We start from the raw sequence: 12,629 nt of genomic DNA, 5'->3' as shown, positions 1-12,629 counted from the left end.
GAATTTTGATGACATAAACAAAGTCGCATTTGAAATGTAAACTACTTACCATAAATACAGAATGATCAGGGTTGTTTGGCAAAGTTTCGGTTTTTGAACAGATCAGTGTAGTTGTAGTGGTTGCTTTGTGACTTCGAACTTTTCTTCGGGTTCTCTGCCTTTTCCTTCGTCGAATTCTGAGTTGGTAGTGAAAATAAGAGATCTGTAGGAAGCATTCATTTTTAATCAGCCTTTGTATTTAGCAGTATGAATTCGTTTGGGTGAAGATTTCGTATAATCTAATATGATGGTGTCATTATTGCTTCATGACTGGCCAAGTAGGATGCTGTCAAATGCTGTGTTTTTACCAGTGGTTATACTTAGCACAAAATGTATGCTCCTTAAAGTTTTACCAATTTTAGGAGTTATAACTCTCACAGCTCAGGTAATGTGACTTCCATTCTAATTTCACAAAAAAATTGTGACAGATAATAAACATTTCCCGCATGTTTTCTTACGTGTGACGATAATCTGGTATACGCAAAATAGGAACTTGGAAGTGTCTTTTGATTGGCCCGCACAGCTTCTCGGATTATAATATCAGCCTCGTTCACGTGCCCGAGTGAAAGCAGCCATCTTGGTGATTCTGGAATGAGTCTGCAATGAAATAAAGATGAAGAAAGTATTACATTTTTCCAGCTATGTTTTAATTTATTCGATTGTATTTGCTATGTGCTGGCTTCAGCCAAGATCGTTCGTTAAAAACTGCGTAAGCTACAGATCTAAACAAAAAGCGGATAAAAGTACACCTGTGAACGAAACACGACACCACTTTTTCACTAGCTATGATTGACCTTGATATCATAATAAATTTGGTGTACCGCAAATCGGGCGATTGGAGGCTTACGTGGGATTGACATATGAATATCACAGGCACCACCATAGTTGTTGATAGCGCTTTTAGTGTAGTAGAAGGGGGCTACATTAAAAGCGATTTCAACTACGGTGGTGCCTGTGATAAATATTGGTCCTAGCTAAGCCTACTGAAATCTTATCAAAAAGCGTCGGGCGGAGGCGAGGTCAGAAGTGGAGGAGGTCACGGTCTCACGCAAATAGTATGGATCACTACGCTCTATAAACTGAGCCTTTATGCGCCACAATAGAAGTCAGTGGTAGCATTTATGGTAGGTGGACAACAAATGGCCAGGACCCTCTTTCAAAAGACCCGGGCGACAGACTCACACCTGAATACGAAGACAATAAGTAGGACGGCTTGAGGTATCCCAACAGCAATTTGTAGCAGCCTCCAGTGCCTCAGGAAATATGCAACGAGAGCAAAGATCATGTGACCCAGTGGAAACGTCAGCGCTAGCATATTTCCTATGATGGCTCTCTTTGAAGGTCCAGTCCATTCGATAACTGTATGGTATGAAAAGAAATCCGGCTGAATGTCTTTAAAATATGCCATCTCTTAAAAGATATCATCAACGCAAATGTAAAAGTTAAGGTAGAAAGCGCCGGGGGGGGGGGGGGGGGGTCTCGATTTTCTCCAGTGATTTTCTTGTTCGCTGCGGGGACTGATTTTAATGCTCTTGGTGTAAGAAAAATTGTCACCATCTAAGTTTTTCGAAAATCGAAAATTTGATTTTCCCGGGGACTTAACATACTTGGAACGGCGGCCATTTTGAATTCAGACATCAGAGAATGTTATTAGGTAATTACTTTCTCTGGTAGAATAAAAATTAGGGTGACCCCTGATTTCTATTCTTGATTTGGGTAAGAGAATGGTCGAAAGTTTCATCGGGAAAGTTTGGGCTTAAGTTAACTCTTTCATTTTCGAGGTGCATACTACCTTGATTCTTCCAAACAGTCAAAACTTGCAACTTTGGTGAATTTCCTGGGTATTCGTCTGTGCAGAATCTGATGAAGATCGTTTGGGCGGAATAATGCAAGAATCATGACGTATTGTCAATGGAAAACATAGAATGGCTTAGAATACGGTCACCATATCATTACTTAGATGTCATTTTGTACGACAAAAACCGCTCACACGATCTTCAGAGATAATAAAGGATTGACACAAATCGTGAATTATTGTCATTTAATATGCCCTTGCGTTTTATGCGTTTTCCCTGGGCGATAAATTATTCGTTCTTATATTGGCAACCGACATATTAGCAGAATTTTGTCTTGTTCTATAGGCGATAACGTTTGAAGATAGTTAACATACCACATAACATAAAACATGACAATATAAAAATAACAGTAAAGTCAGATTCAGACTCAGAAAACTTTATTATCTCCTCTACAGAAATTTACAACCGACTAATTCTGCTAATATGTCGGTTGCAAATGGTCAACAAACATGCGAGGAATAGGTTTGCTAAGAAAAGCGATTAATGTTATTTGATGATAAAAAATGTCAAGCTGCCTAGGCAGTGCTAAAATTCTATATGCAACACACCGTATGTATATGATGCCACCAGTACACCTGGGTATGTGCAGCCAACGACGAACTGACAGAAAATAAACATGGCGAGATGTGGTGATACCGCAGACAGGAAGCAAAATACACTTTGGATGAACAAAGCCGAGGCAATGGACGGCAATCTTCCATACCTAAATATCAGATAGAAAAATGCACCATTTTAGCCAAGATCTGTAATCACAAGTGAATATGAAAATGTATCACTACACGTAGCTGCATACAGTGAATAGGATGTGCATCCATAGTACAAATGAACTGAAGGGACTTCCATCAATATGCATTCGGAACAACTCAGAAGAGTTTACGCATGGGAGCGCAGGCTCTTTAAACAACCATTTATTTATTTATTTATTTATTTATTTATTATTATTTTTTATTTATTATTTATTTATTTATTTATTTATTTATTTATGTATGTATTTATTATTTATTATTTATTTATTTATTTATTTATTTGTTTACGTATTTATTTATTATTATTTATTTATTTATTTATTTATTTATTTATTTATTTATTTATTATTGTAATTTACATCAGAGCCCTTAGAAATATACATCGTTAGTAGAAAACAATCTATCCTTGTTAAATACATATGACACAAATGAGGACAGGTGGAAAAAATAATCTGAGGAACCTTCATACTTAAATTTAGTAAACAAAAACCCATAAGCAGTCGATTTTATAATAATGACACATTTTCAACATTTCTTATATAGGAGAGAATATCGTTCCAAAGCAATGGACGGATAATATGTATTATATGCAATTACTGTGAACAAACAGTACGGAGCGGTAATGACCACGATAAATGATAAGTAGTTTGTATAATTTTCATGTGAGACACTTTCTCTGTTGCTTGTATCGATGATAAGATTCACACAGGCATGTCACACGGACAGTACGGCTATAACATGAACCATAGACTGTAGACTGTCTATACATAAACGCTATAATTAACAGGCACTTTCGACCATAACACAGACGATTACACACCCAGAATCGTCACACATCGTTGGATAGAGCTATGCTAACATTCCACGTACAATGGTAGCGACATGCACGATTGCTATTCATGGAACCGAGGGCGATTATTTGAAATTGCCAGCGATTTAAAGGGGCAACATACAATTATCATCAATGACGAAAAACAATTGATAAATAACACAAGGTGTCGATTTACAGTCATGACAAAATAAAATAATATCTTCGATAGGACACTCTTCTTGTGATAATGCATTGCGGGTATATGGATGGCAAAAAAGCCAGCGCTCTGTTCATTGAGATGCAAAGCTAATAAGTCTTATATTTATAATATGTCATGGCCCTAAACATTACATTAATTTTCAAAATGTAAATTTTCTGATCAATAAATTTGAAGAGGTTATTGAGAAGGGAATAAAGGTTTATCTACTGACATAAAGAAGGGACTGGTCAGTTTCTTCGGCCAGGGGGCCGGTGGATTCATGGGGTCACCTGTTTTTGACTTTGGACTTGTGATGGGGGTCACCATGTTTTTGAAATGCTCAATAGGGGGGGGGGGGGTCAGTTTGTTTTTGAATTACAACACGGAGTCATACCTGCCTAAAATACATCGTACCCGCCATGAATTTCATCATTCAAATGCATTTTTCGGCGCGCCTTTTTGGCGCGGAACTGTAATAATCAGACATATATATCAGAGATATCTGCATGTTTGCAGCTTGAAAGTCTGTTTTGCAAAGTGTACTTATCATTATGAAATCTGCAGTACATACGACAAATATGAAACATTCCCGATTTGTCGCGGGGGTCACCCTGTCTTTAAAAGTTGGAATGGGGGGAAGGGTGTCACCCTGTTTTCGAAAACCGGAATGGGGGGGGGGGGGTAAGCCACTATTTGACGTCGGCTAAAATTAATCACCGCCCCGAGGCCAAAGAAACTGATCTGTCCCTAAAATGAGGTCTTATTTGATTTTTCAAATGGTGCGTGCAGAATTATTTGTTAGGCCAAAGTAATTAAATTCTTTGTTTTGCGTCCTACCCGCCTAGGTTTTTAAGGTTTTCATGAAAAACACACACAATGTATTTGAATAGGAAATTTTAGGACATAACCGCTTAGCTTTTCTGAACTAAAATTTTGTTACAATTTTTTTTATTTGCTGCAATCAAATTACATTGTGTTAATTTTCTTGTGTGTGTTTTTCAGTCGCTTAGACGCGTACCTTTTCCCATTTAGAGTGGACGCAAAACAAAGAATTTAATTACTTTGGCCTTATTTGTGAGGTCTTCTGCGACCGCAAGTCTTATTACAAGTATACATCAACACATGTAATGGTGGATTGTAGTCACCTGTCCGAAATGTTCCGTAGATGCCGGATCCAACTGTCATTCCCGCATAGACTGCAGACTGGGCTAGTTCCCTCAGCCATTTTCTGTCACACACCAGGTTCCACTATACAAAGCAAACAACATCACGAGTCACGCCTTTGTTGTTTGTCTTTCGAGATTTCGATGTCAATAAGGATGGTGATATGAAGCCTGCTCAGGGACTGGTCAGTTTCTTCGGCCTTGGGCCGGGGATGTATGGGTGTCACCCTGTTTTTGATTTTGGAGATGGTGGGTCACCATGTTTTTGAAATGCCCAATAGAGGGGTCAGTATTTTTTGAAGTACAACACGGGCTCATACTTGCCTAAAACATACCACACAAGCCACAAATTTCATCATTCAGTTGTATTTTTTCGGCTCGACCTTAGGGCGTGTAACTTTAATATATGAAACTTTATATACGTACAATTTCTCTACGCGCCTTTCATATATCAAATATATATATATATATATATATATATATATATATATATATATATATATATATATATATATATATAGATAGATAGATAGATAGATAGATAGATAGATAGATAGATAGATAGATAGATAGATAGATAGATAGATAGATAGATAGATAGATAGATAGATAGATAGATAGATAGATAGATATGTTTGCATATTGGAAGTTGTTTTGGAAGGCATCATACCAGCCATATATTGCATCATTCAGCCACAGTTTTCGACGTGTTCTCAGGGCACATATTAACTTAAATTTATATTATCTTTATATATCAGAGATATCTTGATGTTTGGAAATGGAAAGTCTGTTTTACAAAGTGTATTATTAAATCATTATGAAATCTGATGTTCATTTGACAAGTATGTCAAATTTCTGGTCCTTTTCTGTTTTCTCTTTGAGAATTCAGTATAAAAAAGCAACTTGCACTGATATTTCACATTGAACACGATTGGATCTAATTTGGTATAATTGGATTTTCATATTATTCAAATTTCTCAAAAGTGTTAGGTGCCCTATGGCTGAATCTTGCAGTATTGCAAATTACTCATAAAAGCAAGTTTGTACCGTCAAAAGATGAGATTACATTTGTAGATTAAATCGACTTCACTATCCAATTATCCCATATCCCATATTAAAAATATGGGTTTTAGCACAATATAAAAGCTTTACAATTCATGTGTAGCCCCAATACTGGACTATGGTTCAGCTATTTGGGGTTACGGTAAACATCCAAAGTGTGACTCGGTTCAAAATCATGCTTTACGGTTCTTTTTAGGAGTTCATAGATTTACACCTATTGATGCTGTATCTGGTGACACAGGTTGGAATTCATGTCAGGTGCGAAGATACACTTGGATACTCAGATATTGGAATCGTCTTGTTAACCTTGATGGAAACAGATTAACAAAGAAAATATTTCTCTGGGACTATGCTCTTCAGCAGTCCAATTGGTCTTCTGATGTATGTCATATTTTTGATGACCTGAATTTTGATACAGATGGACTACTTCATGTAAACTTAAGTCTTGCCTCAAGTCGTTTGCGACTTGAACATTCAACTGCTTGGTGTGAAAGTGTAAACCGAAAACCAAAACTAAGAACATATGTGCTCTTTAAAACTGATTATAATGTAGAATGCTATGTATCGATGTGTCTCTCTCGTAGACAGCGATCTTTATTGGCTCAATTTAGAACCGGTGTTCTTTTCCATTGTAATCTATATGACGATTTGAGGGAAATGTATTTAAATTCAAATACTGATTATCAAACTTTGACATCAGATACTGAGAAATGTAAATTTTTGATGTCTAGAAACGTTAGGGGACTATAAAAGTTTATTGAACATGCATTTACATGGAGAAAAGAGCGTTTATATGTGAATGTTGAATGCGTATTGTTTTCGCTTACAATGCCCTCGTGACCTATATTTTGAATTGTCTTAAAAGTGACATATAAGCCCATTGGGCTGGGAGGTGTTAACCTTATGCTGAATTGTATTTCTTTTTGAACCACTGATATCTCATGTCACTATAATAAACTTAACTAACTAACTAACTATTCCAAATTAGTTCCAATCATGTATTGATAAGTTACACTGACATAGTAAACAAAATGACAAGATATTTTTTCGTTCTCATTGATGCAAACTATTATACTTCCTTTTCAAGTAAAAGGTGTTTTTCATGAGTAAAATGATAATTTAGAGAAGCGTTTTTGTCATTATTAGCTGTGTTTTTATTGTTTCAACATTAAAAATGGCCACAACTTATAAAATTATGTCTCTATTGCTTCTTAAGAGATGTAATTTGATGACTGGCAACAGTCTAAATACCATCTAAAGTTTTTGATTTACTGCTTTTCTCTCTGAGATATCCATTTATGTACAACAGTTCTGGAAAATCTGGTCATGCATAAATTACTGTATTTAAAGTTTAAGATAGAAAATTTACAATTCCTACATTGCAACTGACATGTCAACAATTTCACCGAAACAAAGAATGACTGAGGGGTTAAAAATACCTAAAATAGACCTAACACGATTGGAACTAATTTGGGATAATTTGATCTCTTTATTTTCCAAATTTCTCAAAGACGTCAGGTGCCCTATAGCTGAATGTGCAATATTATGACAGAACCCCATGGCGAGAGAGTGCAAGCGCGCCGTACCAGCGGTATTTGCACGAGTGTTTGCGGGGAATCCGGCGGTCGTGCTTTCACGAGCGCAGCGAGTGAAAGGACAGCCGGATTCAACGCAAACACGAGTGCAAATACCCCAGGTACGGCAAGCTTGCTCGCTCGCCATGGGGTTCTGTTATTATTACATATGTTTCCCCCTGTTTATTCTATCGAGGAAACAAAAGAACTAAAAACACAAGCGAACACATTTAAACACTAGTTTACGCGACATCGACACACATTGAAAGACAAGGATCACGCGCTGTTCTATTCATTTGCATGCAGGTATGGAATAATGTTTTTGGTATTTGCACTGCAGTGCAAATACCGGTAGTACGCGCGCGCTTCGATGCAAGTAAACTGTGGTACATATGTAATAATACAAATTACTTATAAAAACAAGTGTATAACTTAAACAGAAAGGCAGATGAGCTTACATTTTCCGATTAAACCGACATTACTTCACTATCCAATTATCCCAATTTAGTTCTAAACGTGTTACCATATATATATATATATATATATATATATATATATATATATATATATATATATATATATATATATATATATCACATTTTACCTTCAAGTTGCCGGTGGGTCATCCTGTTTTCGAAAGTTGGAATAGGGGCGTCACCTGTTTTCGAAAGTTGAATTGTGGGGGGGGGGGTTCGGCCACTTTTTAACGGCGGCAAAAAATAATCCATCGCCCCCAGACTGAAGAAACTGACCAGTCCCTTATCTTTCCGCCAATTATTGACGCAAATCAAACTATAATATCTGCACGCATGCGCTGTTAAATGGGTGTTTCCGTCTGCCGTCTGATGGTGAATAAGTAACAACGGCCCATTTGTGCTTATGAGCGAGTGGCACAGCCACCAAAATCTATGTGCAAGTGTGTTTCCCACAATTACACGTCTTTCAAACCGAACCACATTGGCTTTTTAAGCATTTCAAAAGTCGTGTGAATTTATTAAATACTGCTTTCCGGGGGAAAAGTTAACCAAACAACAAACAATTTTGATAAAAAGTCGGTCTAGAATAAAACGACAAAAAGCCATGTATCACACGTGTTTACCTCAGTGACTGTGGTGGATTGGTGCTGCGATCGGTCGTAACCCCATTTCATGCACGTTCGGCCATTTATAGTCGTATCAAAGGGCAAAGTGCCGTTGTCTCGGCCCGATAAATGATCACTACTCGTGTATACCATTGACCAGTTTCCGATGAATGTGTTTTCCAAAAGGTCACATCGGTCTTTATTTTTAATGATCCGAGTTGCTGTGAAGAACGTCGCGTTCGTGGACGACCCGTTTTGAATCTCAGTCAGGCACACGAAGTCGACATCGTCGCTTACGAAGACTTGCGCAAATACGATGAACGGGACTGTCATCAAGAGGGCCGCGTTAAACACAAAGAGCTTCCTTTGATACGGTCCAAAGTCACCCAAGGAGGCGAGTATTGTGTCGAAATCCATCCCCAGTCCGTCCTGGCACCCGTGATGTCTATAATTTCAGCATTGCAGGTCATGTCCCATCGTTCGCCAAAACAACAACAACGTTCGAACAACGTGACGTAATAATCACTGCATGGAGAAAGACCTTTGTGCTCGCTGATAACACCGCCTTGCCGGTTTTGCCGGTTGGCATGCAAATTGTCACGAGCTCAAGTAGGGTGATACTCTAACCTCGCTCCGGTACCAGATGCTACAACATAACATTTGGCGGCTACATTGTGGATATTTCTCACGAGATTCCGAATCGACGTCGTCAGAACCTCTATACATTTACTCCAAATCTGTACAGGATGTCTTGTTTTCGTTTGCAGACCCTGGTTTTCAGGCAAAGCGTCACAGATAAACCTTTTATATACCCACCTTATTATAGAGCAGCTGAATCTAAATTTAACCTCACTGTTGCTGACGCTTTAACTGTTAGAGCGAGCGAATTTATAAAGTCTATTGTTGCCCTTGTGATAGTGGGGTCATGTGTTTAAGGTTGTACGCGCCTCGAAAGTCAAAGACTTCAGCTTTTGCTCAAAGTTTCCTCAATGAAACCGTCAAGCATACTCTTACCAAATCAAGAATAAATAACAGGGGTCACCGAGCAATGCTTGGTGTAAGACAACTAATTTGTCTGACATTTACCGATATTTGAAATTCAAAATGGCCGCCATCCCTGTATTAACTCTGTGTGTGAAAATAAAATGTTCCATTTTCGAATGACTAAGAAGGTGAACATATTTCTTAATCATCAAAGGGCTTAGAAATGAGCTCCCTAAAGTGGTAGATCATCTGAGAAAAGTATTGAAAACAATTGAGTCTGAATAGAGACAAATTTACTCCCCTAAAAATGGTTTCGTAAAAGTCACCCCCCGTGATTTTCACCGACCCCTCCTCATAAAAAACAAGCAAAAGCCAAAACAAACAAAAACAAAACGAAGTAGCTATATCCGATGAAATTCCTGGACTGCATTCCAGTACGTCTCTTTGTCTCAGCATGTGTAGGAACTTATCACTTCTGACAGTTGCTTTTGCCAATGTGGCAGTATTAATATTAAGATGATATAAGTAGGGATATTAATATACAGATTAGGCAGTCATAATGAGTAAAAGATTGTATGTTAGGGAGCCGTCATCATTTACGGCCTGGGGGGTCGGAGGTATTTCATCTGAAATCCAAAATTTCTAGTAACCTCCCCTCCCCGCCAACTATGATGAATTTGGGTAACCCTTCTCTCTAACACAAAAAAATTTAATTGCCCCACCACATAGAAAAGTTTAATATCAATACAGTTATTTGTAAAATGTACAAAAATACAGCAATAGTAAAGATCTTTCAAATAGTAACTAAAGGTCTTACAAATCATTGTGTACCCTGCTCGATTATCATCGATTATCTCATGACGGTTGAAAAAGGTGAAACTAACGAAATGAAATTCAAAGTCGCAACAAAATATAAATATAAAAGCTCACGCTATAACCAGTATACAACCGTATAGCTTTGTTTTGTTTGGAAGGGTACCATGACAGTATTTTCACGAGGATATCTGACTGGGCAGAGTTTGAAAGTATAAGGGGCAGAACACGCCGGAGGCTGAAGGGAAGAGTGTGAGAGGGGAGTGTCCCCTATCTTGTGTGGAAAATCTTGGGAAATTGATGTGTGCAATAGTGCAATCTGGTGTAATCTGTGAGGTGTTTTTAATTTGTTTTTATTCACTAAGTAAAACTGTCAGGACACCCCAGCGGGTGTATCCCGTCTCGTATCGAAAATTTTGAGAAACTGATGTGTGTGCAATGATGTAATCTCAGAGGTGGTACAATTTATTTCGAACCAAAAACTGAGTAACCCCCTTCTTTCTCTCCACATTTTGAGCAACACACTTGTAGCTTTCAATTTTCGTGACCCCCTTACATTCCTCCGACCCCAGGGTTTAAATAATGACGGCTCCCTTATTGGCTTAGGGCTGTATTCGTGTGCGACTACCTTGTGTTTGGCTAGAGGAGTCATTGTACTTCTTCTGACTTCTTCTTCAGAAAAAATACTCTACAGATGTGTTTTTCCATACAATTTTTTAAACATTTTATTCAAGAGACCGTGGATGTTTATTTCATATCAATCAAAGACAGTTTCATTTCGAGTTTCTTCAAATGCACCCAAACATTGATATTTTCAAATCCCCTCTGTCAAGTCTCCCGCCCCAAACTCAAGAGATGTTTGTGAATGCAACCTATTTTCTACCATTTCAAACATTAAACTGAAGTCCAAATTGAATACTACGGAAAGTAGAACGTGGAATTCAATGCATTGTTTCTAACAAGTACGACAAAAGATGTTGATCTTTTCAACTACTATATATACAAACACTTGATTTGTTTAACAGTCGGGAGCTGTGACATATGATGTAAGGTTACATTCTTTTTAACCAAAAGCTACTCAGCTTTCGATTTTACTCATGGTCATTCTAACTTACAAAACGGTTGAGCAGCTATGTAAATGGAAATTCTAATGCATGATTTACAACAATAGAGCATTACGTCTGTCTTGAATACGTCGTCGCCAGAGATTACGTATAGCATATTAAGGTAGTGGGCGCCTCGAAAATGAAAGACTAAATCGTTTGCTCAAACTTTCCTAAAACAAACTTTCAACCACTCTCTTTCAAAATCAGGAATCAAAATCCGCGTTACCGTAAAAAGTTTGGTCCTAGAGAAACAAATTACTCAACATTTACTGATATTAGCCATTCAAAATGGCCGCAATCCTCATGTTTTCTCTATAAACACGGTTGGAACTAATTTTGAGATAATTGGATGATGAAGTAATGTCTTTAAAATCTGCAAATGTAAGCTCATCTGATTTTCTTTCTACGTTACACACTTGTTTTTAAGAGTAATTTGTAAAATTGAGACATCCAGCTATAAGGCACCTAACGATTTTGAGAAATTTGAAAAATATGAAAATCCAATTATCCCAAATTAGTTCAAATCATGTTTATACGGGAAAATAAAATTCTCGATTTCACAAAACTAACCCAGTGCAAACTGTATTTACTCCATAAGCTTTAAAATGAGTCCCTACAAGTGTAAGGCCAAAGGAATATTGTAAAAGTTGGAGAGTCCTAATGTCTGTCCCGAGGCGCACTCTGCCAACGAGCACAGTGCGCTCATAGACGATTTTCATATTCTTTTTATTATCCTTTGGTCTCAACGATATGATTGATAAATTGGCCGCGCTGGCGTCGAATCTTCAAAATTTAGAATATGGTTTTTAATACGTTGATCGAAATATACCATCACATCGACTGGAGAAACTTTCCGGAGCAAGATACTTTACCAACTATTTCTAATAATCAACATTACTACCATTTGCAGTAATAGAGCGCGAAGCCATTGCAGTGAACTGCAATAAAACTGTTACACTAATTAGGTTTAGCTGTAGCCGTGGCCACTTTGGTGTTGAACAAGGCTTCTTGATAAAGACCAAAAAGTCTGCTTGTACAATGGCAAAACTAGCTCTGTCTGAGGCTCGAGTTGTAAATGAGAGTTTACGATTGGCACCCTGTGTTCAAGATTAAGATACAATGAAACACTTCCATGCACTGGTCGATGTACAATTTTTTTTTATTTCAACTTCCCCAGACAAACTGTCTGCGTGGG

The 12,629-nt window shown here is 37.6% G+C and overlaps 1 long non-coding RNA gene across 1 annotated transcript; it reads right to left on the bottom strand.

The window, feature by feature from the left end:
• Window positions 1-345: 345 nt before the first annotated feature.
• On the bottom strand, window positions 346-9,392 carry LOC139128093 (uncharacterized). Its single transcript, XR_011551177.1, has 4 exons — window positions 8,550-9,392; window positions 2,444-2,598; window positions 1,224-1,398; window positions 346-636 (listed from the first exon to the last, which is right to left on the bottom strand). It is a non-coding gene; the product is annotated as an uncharacterized lncRNA (long non-coding RNA).
• Between the last annotated feature and the right edge of the window lie 3,237 nt (window positions 9,393-12,629).

The sequence above is a fragment of the Ptychodera flava genome, unplaced genomic scaffold (genome assembly GCF_041260155.1).
Source record: "Ptychodera flava strain L36383 unplaced genomic scaffold, AS_Pfla_20210202 Scaffold_43__1_contigs__length_1316584_pilon, whole genome shotgun sequence".
In the NCBI taxonomy this organism is placed as follows: Eukaryota; Metazoa; Hemichordata; class Enteropneusta; family Ptychoderidae; genus Ptychodera; species Ptychodera flava.
Note: the sequence above shows the minus strand (reverse complement) of the source record. Positions and strands in the feature narration are given on the sequence as shown.